Raw genomic sequence first — 13,600 nt, forward strand, 5'->3', positions numbered from 1 at the left:
TACATGTTGCTACATATATAATGGATTTAGTGTTACAATTGATATACTGGTGTATATTGTATGTCCTATTTGTTGTGCAAGACGTTACGGTATTTGAATTTACCATGTGTGTACATGTGATGCATCTAGTATGACCACATTTGCGATTACCTATATTCCTCAACCAGTCCCGGTCCTTTACACTTTCCTTTTGACTGGTAAATAGACTAGGTGAGACTCTGGTTCCAATAGTGGGGCCTCTCCTGGACACAATAGAAATACCCTCTGATAATAAGTCTCTTAATATTGGATCTGTTTCTAATACCGGAATATATCTATTTATTATTTTCTTAATCTGTCCAAATTGAGTACTGTATGAAGTCACGAAAAATGGTGGTCTATCTTTACTCGGATTTATATTTTCATTTTTGATTGTGTTTTTGGCTAATTTGCCTCCAACCTTATATGAGTCCCTTCTATTTTGATGCCTACTGGAATAGGATACTAGTTCCTCGCGCCCCCGTCCCTCTATTCTTATTTCTGCTTATTTTAGTATTTTTTCGCTATAACCCCTCTGCTCCAATCTAGTATGAAGTTCCTCTGCTGCAATTTTAAATTGTTTCTCACTAGAGCAGTTACATTTTATTCTGCATAATTCGCCATAGGGAATATTATCCAGGACATGTCGTGGATGGCAGGAGGAGGCCAATAAAATAGAGTTAGAGGCTGTATCTTTTCTATAGGGGCGAATTTCTATGCCATCACTCCCACTAATCAGCGAAATGTCCAAAAAATTAATTGTATTTTTATCGAAATGTGAGGTGAACCCCAAATTTAAGTTGTTGTTCCCAATATACTTAACAAATTCCGAAAATAGTGTCTCCGTACCCCTCCAAATTATCAATAAATCGTCTATGTAACGACTGATCCAGTGTATATTATCATAATATGGGTTTTTATCACTGAAAATAAAGAGCTGCTCCCAATGAAACATGTAGATATTTGCAAAAGACGGGGAATATTTGGCACCCATTGATGCTCCCCTGGTCTGCAGGTAGAAACCACCATCAAACACAAAGTAGTTGTGTTTAAGCAAAAACTCCGTGGCGATGGTGATAAATTCCTGCAGACCAGGGGAGTATGTGCTGAATTTTTCCATATGGACGGACAGGGCCTCTAGGCCCTTAGACCAGGGAATGCATGGATATAAGCCTATAACATCATAGGTTGCCCATGACAACTGCTCATCCCACACAATTTTTTCTAAGATATTGATCACATGCTTAGTATCTTGTGTGAACGTGGGGGTGATTTTAGTCAGGGGTTGGAGATGGTGATCCACCCACTCCCCAAGGCGCTCCCCCAGCGACCCAATGCCAGCAACTATTGGTCGAAGGGGAGGTGGAAATATACCTTTGTGCACCTTGGGGAGTGAGTGGAACACTGGGGTAACTGGATTCTCTACAAATAGATATTCTTCCAGTTTTTTGTTGATTGCCCCCAGGGCTACACCCTCTTCCAATATTTTCTTAAGTTCCATTTGGTACGTTTTAGTAGGGTCATTTTTTAATTTACAGTAAGTTGATGTGTCTGATAACATATCCTCATTGAGTTGTTTATATAACCCTGAATCCAGAACAATAATATTTCCACCTTTATCGGCATTACGTATTACGATAGATTTATTCTCAGATAGTTCCTTCAATGCTATACGTTCATTTTTATTTAGATTATCATAAACATTATCACGAGACACCTGTTCATTAAGTTTCACTAGGTCCCGCTCGACCAACTCCTGGAATCTATCCAGCGCCTCCGAACGGGAGGCAACAGGATAGAAACCAGGGTTGGCCGAGCGGTAGTTATTATTCCGACTATCATCAACAACTGCATTTTCTTTCTGCAAGCAAGTGAGCTGTAATAATACATTTTGATCCTTGAAATTAGTAACATTAACATTTACTTCATTAACCTCACCATCGCTCGCTACTGATCCTTCCACAACTATACCTGAAGGTTCCCCCTCCTCATGACTCATAACCCCCTTGTGAAAATGTCTTTTGAGAGTGAGTCCTCTTGCCAATTTATTAACATCTAGTATGGTATTGAAAAGTTCAAACTTACTTGTCGGCACAAAATTCAGTCCTTTACCAAGTACAGTAATCTGGTCAGCAGATAAGATGCATGCAGATAAGTTCATTACTGGATTTATCTCGGAACCAGTAGCGAGCGCAGGGGGTATCTTCTTTCTTCTATGTTTGCGTCCAGCTCTCCTTGCTTTTGACCCTTTATACAATAGAGAGGCACATTGGATGTTCCTCTTGGGAACAAGATTCCCGCAAGGGTTAAACAAAAGATTGGATTTAATGTTAACGTGTGCATAAGTTGAATAAGAGAATATAGTTGATGTATACAATTTATTATTAATCACGTATGTTTAGTTCCCGGTCCAATATGCACTCTTCGTTTCTTGTGCACATATAATAAATTTTGAATTGTCGCAAATTATAGGGGGATGTTCACACGGTGAGATGCACATTATGCGGTTATTGATCTATATATAAATATTTCGGATCTTGATGTGCAGGTATAGTTCAAATTGTTTATTTCGGTAAATATGTACCTCCAAATTAATATGAATATCGGTAGTATTGATAAACTAGTTTTTAGACCATTCGAGATTGAAATTTAAATGTTACTCAAAATTTGAAACTTAAAGCCGCATTGCCTGCATCCTTGTGTGAACTCTCTCCGAACGATCAAATGTGATCATGATTCCCAATGCCATGTTTTGTAACCAACTGTTTTTAATTAAGATTCATGTGGTCATGTGACCAAACTCATGTGTATTTTAACCCGCATTATTGAGTGTATGTCTATCTACGACTAAGCACCTGAGTGTGCGAAACGCGTCAGATTGTGTCCTGCCTAAGCGTGTGAATAAAGCCATTGACAAGTTTTACCTGCATCTTCCCGAGTGCCGGACGTTTTCTTTTCTGTGTGATTTCTACTAAGCCGGGAGCGGTACCGGTGTCCGTAGCACGAGATAGTGCAGCAAACGCGAGAGTGGTGAGCAGCCTGACCTTATCTGCATCTAACAGTTCCCGCATTGGAGTGCTCCCACCACGTGGATTAACATGGCTGAATCTAATTTGGAAACGCCAAGGCTAGGACTGGGGGAACCTGCAACCGCTGATGTGAGTAATATGGACAAATACGGTCCGAGCAGAGATGCGAAAGCTCAAACAGTGTTTAATGATTTTGTAACACCCACGGTTAATGTGGTTCCCCCTGACATGCTTGCTATTACAAGACAGTTGGAGAATCTCATGATTAAAGAGACGAAGACCTGGTGGGATAACAAAACTCTCACTACATATTTAGAAAAGAACATTGTTCCAAGGGGTCTCAGATTGAAAAAAAGACCCATAAAAACATACTCACAGGGATTCATTACCAAATGGGACTCCGCATTGCTGGATTGCTCAGCTAAACTTATGACATATATTGTGGAGGAGGAATCCCTGGAATTAGCCAGTATGCAGCAAGAAATGGAGGGCCTTAGGACCCAGCTGGCTATGTACAAAGAGCACAAGGATTTTGCCAGCGTGGAACAAGCAGCATTGGAGAAACTAGACAGTGTGGAAAACTCTATAATGGATATTAAAAAAAGTAAATTCCAAAGAGATATTTTGGACTATAATAAAGACCAAGTGTTCTCGTGGCATCTCAATAAAGGAGACAATCCAGACACACCGCGCTCTATTTTACGCACCCCACGATCCAGATCCAAACGCAGAAATCATCCAAGGTCCCGATCTGCAAGGAAAGTGAGCTTTTCAGACCCTGAAAGTTCCCAAGAGGAAAATACAGGTGCACAATACTCATCAGTACAACAACAGAAAAAGAAATCAACATCGATTGCCGCACCATCTAAAGAACTTGGAGCTGTTCCAAAAAACCGTCTGGGCCAGACCGACAGCCTAAAGGGTCAAAAGCAAGGAGAGCTGGACGCAAACATAGAAGAAAGAAGATACCCCCTGCGCTCGCTACTGGTTCCGAGATAAATCCGGTAATGAACTTATCTGCATGCATCTTATCTGCTGACCAGATTACTGTACTTGGTAAAGGACTGAATTTTGTGCCGACAAGTAAGTTTGAACTTTTCAATACCATACTAGATGTTAATAAATTGGCAAGAGGACTCACTCTCAAAAGACATTTTCACAAGGGGGTTATGAGTCATGAGGAGGGGGAACCTTCAGGTATAGTTGTGGAAGGATCAGTAGCGAGCGATGGTGAGGTTAATGAAGTAAATGTTAATGTTACTAATTTCAAGGATCAAAATGTATTATTACAGCTCACTTGCTTGCAGAAAGAAAATGCAGTTGTTGATGATAGTCGGAATAATAACTACCGCTCGGCCAACCCTGGTTTCTATCCTGTTGCCTCCCGTTCGGAGGCGCTGGATAGATTCCAGGAGTTGGTCGAGCGGGACCTAGTGAAACTTAATGAACAGGTGTCTCGTGATAATGTTTATGATAATCTAAATAAAAATGAACGTATAGCATTGAAGGAACTATCTGAGAATAAATCTATCGTAATACGTAATGCCGATAAAGGTGGAAATATTATTGTTCTGGATTCAGGGTTATATAAACAACTCAATGAGGATATGTTATCAGACACATCAACTTACTGTAAATTAAAAAATGACCCTACTAAAACGTACCAAATGGAACTTAAGAAAATAGTGGAAGAGGGTGTAGCCCTGGGGGCAATCAACAAAAAAATGGAAGAATATCTATTTGTAGAGAATCCAGTTACCCCAGTGTTCCACTCACTCCCCAAGGTGCACAAAGGTATATTTCCACCTCCCCTTCGACCAATAGTTGCTGGCATTGGGTCGCTGGGGGAGCGCCTTGGGGAGTGGGTGGATCACCATCTCCAACCCCTGACTAAAATCACCCCCACGTTCACACAAGATACTAAGCATGTGATCAATATCTTAGAAAAAATTGTGTGGGATGAGCAGTTGTCATGGGCAACCTGTGATGTTATAGGCTTATATCCATGCATTCCCTGGTCTAAGGGCCTAGAGGCCCTGTCCGTCCATATGGAAAAATTCAGCACATACTCCCCTGGTCTGCAGGAATTTATCACCATCGCCACGGAGTTTTTGCTTAAACACAACTACTTTGTGTTTGATGGTGGTTTCTACCTGCAGACCAGGGGAGCATCAATGGGTGCCAAATATTCCCCGTCTTTTGCAAATATCTACATGTTTCATTGGGAGCAGCTCTTTATTTTCAGTGATAAAAACCCATATTATGATAATATACACTGGATCAGTCGTTACATAGACGATTTATTGATAATTTGGAGGGGTACGGAGACACTATTTTCGGAATTTGTTAAGTATATTGGGAACAACAACTTAAATTTGGGGTTCACCTCACATTTCGATAAAAATACAATTAATTTTTTGGACATTTCGCTGATTAGTGGGAGTGATGGCATAGAAATTCGCCCCTATAGAAAAGATACACCCTCTAACTCTATTTTATTGGCCTCCTCCTGCCATCCACGACATGTCCTGGATAATATTCCCTATGGCGAATTATGTAGAATAAAATGTAACTGCTCTAGTGAGAAACAATTTAAAATTGCAGCAGAGGAACTTCATACTAGATTGGAGCAGAGGGGTTATGTTACGCCGAGCGCTCCGGGTCCCCGCTCCTCCCCGGAGCGCTCGCTACACTCTCCCCACTGCAGCGCTCCGGTCAGATCCACTGACCCGGGGCGCTGCGATTCCGCTTCCAGCCGGGATGCGAGCCGCGATGCGGGTAGCGCCCGCTCGCGATGCGCACCCCGGCTCCCGTACCTGACTCGCTCTCCCTCGGTCCTGTCCCGGCGCGCGCGGCCCCGCTCCCTAGGGCGCGCGCGCGCCGGGTCTTTGCGATTTAAAGGGCCACTGCGCCGCTGATTGGCGCAGTGATTCCAATTAGTGTGTTCACCTGTGCACTTCCCTATATCACCTCACTTCCCCTGCACTCCCTTGCCGGATCTTGTTGCCATCGTGCCAGTGAAAGCGTTTCCTTGTGTGTTCCTAGCCTGTGTTCCAGACCTCCTGCCGTTGCCCCTGACTACGATCCTTGCTGCCTGCCCCGACCTTCTGCTACGTCCGACCTTGCTTCTGTCTACTCCCTTGTACCGCGCCTATCTTCAGCAGTCAGAGAGGTTGAGCCGTTGCTAGTGGATACGACCTGGTCACTACCGCCGCAGCAAGTCCATCCCGCTTTGCGGCGGGCTCTGGTGAAAACCAGTAGTGACTTAGAACCGATCCACTAGCACGGTCCACGCCAATCCCTCTCTGGCACAGAGGATCCACTACCTGCCAGCCGGCATCGTGACAGTAGATCCGGCCATGGATCCCGCTGAAGTTCCTCTGCCAGTTGTCGCTGACCTCACCACGGTGGTCGCCCAGCAGTCACAACAGATAGCGCAACAAGGCCAACAGCTGTCTCAACTGACCGTTATGCTACAGCAGTTACTACCACAGCTTCAGCAATCATCTCCTCCGCCAGCTCCTGCACCTCCTCCGCAGCGAGTGGCCGCCTCTGGTCTACGCCTATCCTTGCCGGATAAATTTGATGGGGACTCTAAGTTTTGCCGTGGCTTTCTTTCCCAATGTTCCCTGCACCTGGAGATGATGTCGGACCAGTTTCCCACTGAAAGGTCTAAGGTGGCTTTCGTAGTCAGCCTTCTGTCTGGAAAAGCTCTGTCATGGGCCACACCGCTCTGGGACCGCAATGACCCCGTCACTGCCTCTGTACACTCCTTCTTCTCGGAAATCCGAAGTGTCTTTGAGGAACCTGCCCGAGCCTCTTCTGCTGAGACTGCCCTGTTGAACCTGGTCCAGGGTAATTCTTCCGTTGGCGAGTATGCCGTACAATTCCGTACTCTTGCTTCAGAATTATCCTGGAATAATGAGGCCCTCTGCGCGACCTTTAAAAAAGGCCTATCCAGCAACATTAAAGATGTTCTGGCCGCACGAGAAATCCCTGCTAATCTACATGAACTCATTCACCTAGCCACTCGCATTGACATGCGTTTTTCCGAAAGGCGTCAGGAGCTCCGCCAAGATATGGACTCTGTTCGCACGAGGCGTTTCTTCTCCTCGGCTCCTCTCTCCTCTGGTCCCCTGCAATCCGTTCCTGTGCCTCCCGCCGTGGAGGCTATGCAGGTCGACCGGTCTCGCCTGACACCTCAAGAGAGGACACGACGCCGCATGGAGAATCTCTGCCTGTACTGTGCTAGTACCGAACACTTCCTGAGGGATTGTCCTATCCGTCCTCCCCGCCTGGAAAAACGTACGCTGACTCCGCACAAAGGTGAGACAGTCCTTGATGTCTACTCTGCTTCTCCACGTCTTACTGTGCCAGTGCGGACTTCTGCCTCTGCCTTCTCCTTCTCTACTATGGCCTTCTTGGACTCTGGATCTGCAGGAAATTTTATTTTGGCCTCTCTCGTCAACAGGTTCAACATCCCAGTGACCAGTCTCGCCAGACCCCTTTACATCAATTGTGTAAACAATGAAAGATTGGACTGTACCATACGTTTCCGCACGGAGCCCCTTCTAATGTGTATCGGATCTCATCACGAGAGGATTGAACTTTTGGTCCTCCCCAATTGCACTTCTGAAATTCTCCTTGGACTTCCCTGGCTTCAACTTCATTCCCCAACCCTGGATTGGTCCACTGGGGAGATCAAGAGTTGGGGGCCCTCTTGTTCCAAGGACTGTCTAAAACCGGTTCCCAGTAACCCTTGCCGTGACTCTGTGGTTCCTCCAGTAACCGGTCTCCCTAAAGCCTATATGGACTTTGCGGATGTTTTCTGCAAAAAACAAGCTGAGACTCTACCTCCTCACAGGCCTTATGATTGTCCTATTGACCTCCTCCCGGGCACTACTCCACCCCGGGGCAGAATTTATCCTCTGTCCGCCCCAGAGACTCTTGCCATGTCTGAATACGTCCAGGAAAATTTAAAAAAGGGCTTTATCCGTAAATCCTCCTCTCCTGCCGGAGCCGGATTTTTCTTTGTGTCCAAAAAAGATGGCTCCCTACGTCCTTGCATTGACTACCGCGGTCTTAATAAAATCACGGTTAAGAACCGCTACCCCCTACCCCTCATCTCTGAACTCTTTGATCGCCTCCAAGGTGCCCACATCTTTACTAAACTGGACTTAAGAGGTGCTTATAATCTCATCCGCATCAGAGAGGGGGATGAATGGAAAACGGCATTTAACACCAGAGATGGACACTTTGAGTATCTGGTCATGCCCTTTGGCCTGTGCAACGCCCCTGCCGTCTTCCAAGACTTTGTTAATGAAATTTTTCGTGATCTTTTATACTCCTGTGTTGTTGTATATCTGGACGATATCCTAATTTTTTCTGCCAATCTAGAAGAACACCGCCAGCATGTCCGTATGGTTCTTCAGAGACTTCGTGACAATCAACTCTATGCCAAAATTGAGAAATGTCTGTTTGAATGCCAATCTCTTCCTTTTCTAGGATACTTGGTCTCTGGCCAGGGACTACAAATGGATCCAGACAAACTCTCTGCCGTCTTAGATTGGCCACGCCCCTCCGAACTCCGTGCTATCCAACGCTTTTTGGGGTTCGCCAATTATTACAGGCAATTTATTCCACATTTTTCTACCGTTGTGGCTCCTATCGTGGCTTTAACCAAAAAAAATGCCGATCCCAAGTCTTGGCCTCCTCAAGCGGAAGACGCCTTTAAACGACTCAAGTCTGCCTTTTCTTCGGCTCCCGTGCTCTCCAGACCTGACCCTTCCAAACCCTTCCTATTGGAGGTTGATGCCTCCTCAGTGGGAGCTGGAGCTGTTCTTCTACAAAAAAATTCTTCCGGGCATGCTGTCACTTGTGGTTTTTTTTCTAGGACCTTCTCTCCGGCGGAGAGGAACTACTCCATCGGGGATCGAGAGCTTCTAGCCATCAAATTAGCACTTGAGGAATGGAGGCATCTGCTGGAGGGATCAAGATTTCCAGTTATTATTTACACCGATCACAAGAACCTCTCCTACCTCCAGTCTGCCCAACGGCTGAATCCTCGCCAGGCCCGGTGGTCTCTGTTCTTTGCCCGATTTAATTTTGAAATTCACTTTCGGCCTGCCGATAAGAACATTAGGGCCGATGCTCTCTCTCGTTCCTCGGATGCCTCGGAAGTTGAACTCTCTCCGCAACACATCATTCCTCCTGACTGCCTGATTTCCACTTCTCCAGCCTCCATCAGGCAAACTCCTCCAGGAAAGACCTTTGTTTCTCCACGCCAACGCCTCGGAATCCTCAAATGGGGTCACTCCTCCCATCTCGCAGGTCATGTGGGCATCAAGAAATCTGTGCAACTCATCTCTCGCTTCTATTGGTGGCCGACTCTGGAGACGGATGTTGTGGACTTTGTACGAGCCTGCACTATCTGTGCCCGGGATAAGACTCCTCGCCAGAAGCCCGCTGGTTTTCTTCATCCCCTGCCTGTCCCCGAACAGCCTTGGTCTCTGATTGGTATGGATTTTATTACTGATTTACCCCCTTCCCGTGGCAACACTGTTATTTGGGTGGTCGTTGATCGATTCTCCAAAATGGCACATTTCATCCCTCTTCCTGGTCTTCCTTCAGCGCCTCAGTTGGCTAAACAATTTTTTGTACACATTTTTCGTCTTCACGGGTTGCCCACACAGATAGTCTCGGATAGAGGCGTCCAATTCGTGTCTAAATTCTGGAGGGCTCTCTGTAAACAACTCAAGATTAAATTAAATTTTTCTTCTGCATATCATCCCCAATCCAATGGACAAGTAGAAAGAATTAACCAGGTCTTGGGTGATTATTTACGACATTTTGTTTCCTCCCGCCAGGATGACTGGGCAGATCTCCTTCCATGGGCCGAATTCTCGTATAACTTCCGAGTCTCTGAATCTTCCTCCAAATCCCCATTTTTCGTGGTGTACGGCCGTCACCCTCTTCCCCCCCTCCCTACCCCCTTGCCCTCTGGTCTGCCCGCTGTGGATGAAATTTCTCGTGACCTTTCCATCATATGGAGAGAGACCCAAAATTCTCTCTTACAGGCTTCATCACGCATGAAGAAGTTCGCGGATAAGAAAAGAAGAGCTCCTCCCATTTTTTCCCCTGGAGACAAGGTATGGCTCTCCGCTAAATATGTCCGCTTCCGTGTCCCTAGCTACAAGTTGGGACCACGCTATCTTGGTCCTTTCAAAATTTTGTGTCAGATTAATCCTGTCTCTTACAAACTTCTTCTTCCTCCTTCTCTTCGTATTCCTAATGCCTTTCACGTTTCTCTTCTTAAACCACTCATCATCAACCGTTTCTCTCCCAAATCTGTTCCTCCCACTCCTGTTTCCGGCTCCTCGGACATCTTCTCCGTCAAAGAGATTCTAGCATCTAAAAAGGTCAGAGGGAAAACCTTTTTTTTAGTGGATTGGGAGGGTTGTGGTCCAGAAGAGAGATCCTGGGAACCTGAGGACAACATCCTAGACAAAAGTCTGCTCCTCAGGTTCTCAGGCTCTAAGAAGAGGGGGAGACCCAAGGGGGGGGTACTGTTACGCCGAGCGCTCCGGGTCCCCGCTCCTCCCCGGAGCGCTCGCTACACTCTCCCCACTGCAGCGCTCCGGTCAGATCCACTGACCCGGGGCGCTGCGATTCCGCTTCCAGCCGGGATGCGATCCGCGATGCGGGTAGCGCCCGCTCGCGATGCGCACCCCGGCTCCCGTACCTGACTCGCTCTCCCTCGGTCCTGTCCCGGCGCGCGCGGCCCCGCTCCCTAGGGCGCGCGCGCGCCGGGTCTTTGCGATTTAAAGGGCCACTGCGCCGCTGATTGGCGCAGTGATTCCAATTAGTGTGTTCACCTGTGCACTTCCCTATATCACCTCACTTCCCCTGCACTCCCTTGCCGGATCTTGTTGCCATCGTGCCAGTGAAAGCGTTTCCTTGTGTGTTCCTAGCCTGTGTTCCAGACCTCCTGCCGTTGCCCCTGACTACGATCCTTGCTGCCTGCCCCGACCTTCTGCTACGTCCGACCTTGCTTCTGTCTACTCCCTTGTACCGCGCCTATCTTCAGCAGTCAGAGAGGTTGAGCCGTTGCTAGTGGATACGACCTGGTCACTACCGCCGCAGCAAGTCCATCCCGCTTTGCGGCGGGCTCTGGTGAAAACCAGTAGTGACTTAGAACCGATCCACTAGCACGGTCCACGCCAATCCCTCTCTGGCACAGAGGATCCACTACCTGCCAGCCGGCATCGTGACAGGTTATAGCGAAAAAATACTAAAAAAAAGCAGAAATAAGAATAGAGGGACGGGGGCGCGAGGAACTAGTATCCTATTCCAGTAGGCATCAAAATAGAAGGGACTCATATAAGGTTGGAGGCAAATTAGCCAAAAACACAATCAAAAATGAAAATATAAATCCGAGTAAAGATAGACCACCATTTTTCGTGACTTCATACAGTACTCAATTTGGACAGATTAAGAAAATAATAAATAGATATATTCCGGTATTAGAAACAGATCCAATATTAAGAGACTTATTATCAGAGGGTATTTCTATTGTGTCCAGGAGAGGCCCCACTATTGGAACCAGAGTCTCACCTAGTCTATTTACCAGTCAAAAGGAAAGTGTAAAGGACCGGGACTGGTTGAGGAATATAGGTAATCGCAAATGTGGTCATACTAGATGCATCACATGTACACACATGGTAAATTCAAATACCGTAACGTCTTGCACAACAAATAGGACATACAATATACACCAGTATATCAATTGTAACACTAAATCCATTATATATGTAGCAACATGTATTGCTTGTAATTTGCAATATGTAGGATGCTCGGGTAATTCATTAAAAGTGAGGTTTAGGAAACATATTACGGATGCTAAAAGTAGTTTGACAAGCATGTCTATGCTGTCACGTCACTTTAGAGAGTCCCATTCAGGGGACACCACCCATTTACGAGTATTGGGGGTAGAAAAAGTCACCTTAGGACCTAGGGGAGGCGATCTTAGAAAGAAATTATACAATAGAGAGGCACATTGGATGTTCCTCTTGGGAACAAGATTCCCGCAAGGGTTAAACAAAAGATTGGATTTAATGTTAACGTGTGCATAAATTGAATAAGAGAATATAGTTGATGTATACAATTTATTATTAATCACGTATGTTTAGTTCCCGGTCCAATATGCACTCTTCGTTTCTTGTGCACATATAATAAATTTTGAATTGTCGCAAATTATAGGGGGATGTTCACACGGTGAGATGCACATTATGCGGTTATTGATCTATATATAAATATTTCGGATCTTGATGTGCAGGTATAGTTCAAATTGTTTATTTCGGTAAATATGTACCTCCAAATTAATATGAATATCGGTAGTATTGATAAACTAGTTTTTAGACCATTCGAGATTGAAATTTAAATGTTACTCAAAATTTGAAACTTAAAGCCGCATTGCCTGCATCCTTGTGTGAACTCTCTCCGAACGATCAAATGTGATCATGATTCCCAATGCCATGTTTTGTAACCAACTGTTTTTAATTAAGATTCATGTGGTCATGTGACCAAACTCATGTGTATTTTAACCCGCATTATTGAGTGTATGTCTATCTATGACTAAGCACCTGAGTGTGCGAAACGCGTCAGATTGTGTCCTGCCTAAGCGTGTGAATAAAGCCATTGACAAGTTTTACCTGCATCTTCCCGAGTGCCGGACGTTTTCTTTTCTGTGTGATTTCTACTAAGCCGGGAGCGGTACCGGTGTCCGTAGCACGAGATAGTGCAGCAAACGCGAGAGTGGTGAGCAGCCTGACCTTATCTGCATATATATATATATATATATATATATATATATATACACAGTATATATTTAAATAAAAAATAAAAAAATAACTGTCCAAACAATGCGTATTCCCTCACCCCTATATACATCTTCTTTATAGAAACAACCATAACAGAATGGGGACACAATTTATAAAGTACTTTAGTTCCACTTTGTGCTACTACCGTATATACTCGAGTATAAGCCAACCCGAATATAAGCCGAGGCCCCTAATTTCACCCCAAAAACCCAGGAAAAGTTATTGACTTGACTATAAGCCTAGGGTGGGAAATACATCATCCCCCCATGACATCATCCAGACCCCCGTCATTAACACCCTCGTCATCATCCCCCCCTTCATCCTCACCGCCTGTCAATCCCTTCGTCATCATCTAGACCCCTTTAGTTTTCTACTCACCTCCCCTCGGTGGGAAGGAAGAGTGAGCTGGTCCGGGCCATCTATGCTGCAGGGACCGTCCGGTGGGGAGGGTTAGTCATTCCAGGCTGTCCATCTCCCCGGAGGCCCTCTTCTCCGCTCCGGGCCGACCCCGGACTAGTGACGTTGCCTTGACGACGATGCACAGGGACGTCCGTGCGCAGCAGATGTCCGTCATGTCCCTGCGCATGAACGGCCCTGTGCGTCGTCATCAAGGCAACGTCACTAGTCTAGGGCTGGCCTGGAGCGGAGAAGAGGGCCTCCTGGTGAAGATGGAAA

At 45.8% G+C, this 13,600-nt stretch overlaps 1 protein-coding gene across 1 annotated transcript in view; it reads right to left on the reverse strand.

Moving 5' to 3' along the window:
* LOC130296655 (NXPE family member 2-like) overlaps positions 1–13,395 on the reverse strand; it is a 112,666-nt gene extending 99,271 nt beyond the window's left edge. Inside the window, exon 1 of the mRNA XM_056548416.1 lies at positions 13,304–13,395. The gene's annotated coding sequence lies outside the window, so the exon portion shown is untranslated. The remainder of the gene's footprint in view (positions 1–13,303) is intronic.
* Between the last annotated feature and the right edge of the window lie 205 nt (positions 13,396–13,600).

The sequence above is a fragment of the Hyla sarda genome, chromosome 12 (genome assembly GCF_029499605.1).
Source record: "Hyla sarda isolate aHylSar1 chromosome 12, aHylSar1.hap1, whole genome shotgun sequence".
Classification (NCBI taxonomy): domain Eukaryota; kingdom Metazoa; phylum Chordata; class Amphibia; order Anura; family Hylidae; genus Hyla; species Hyla sarda.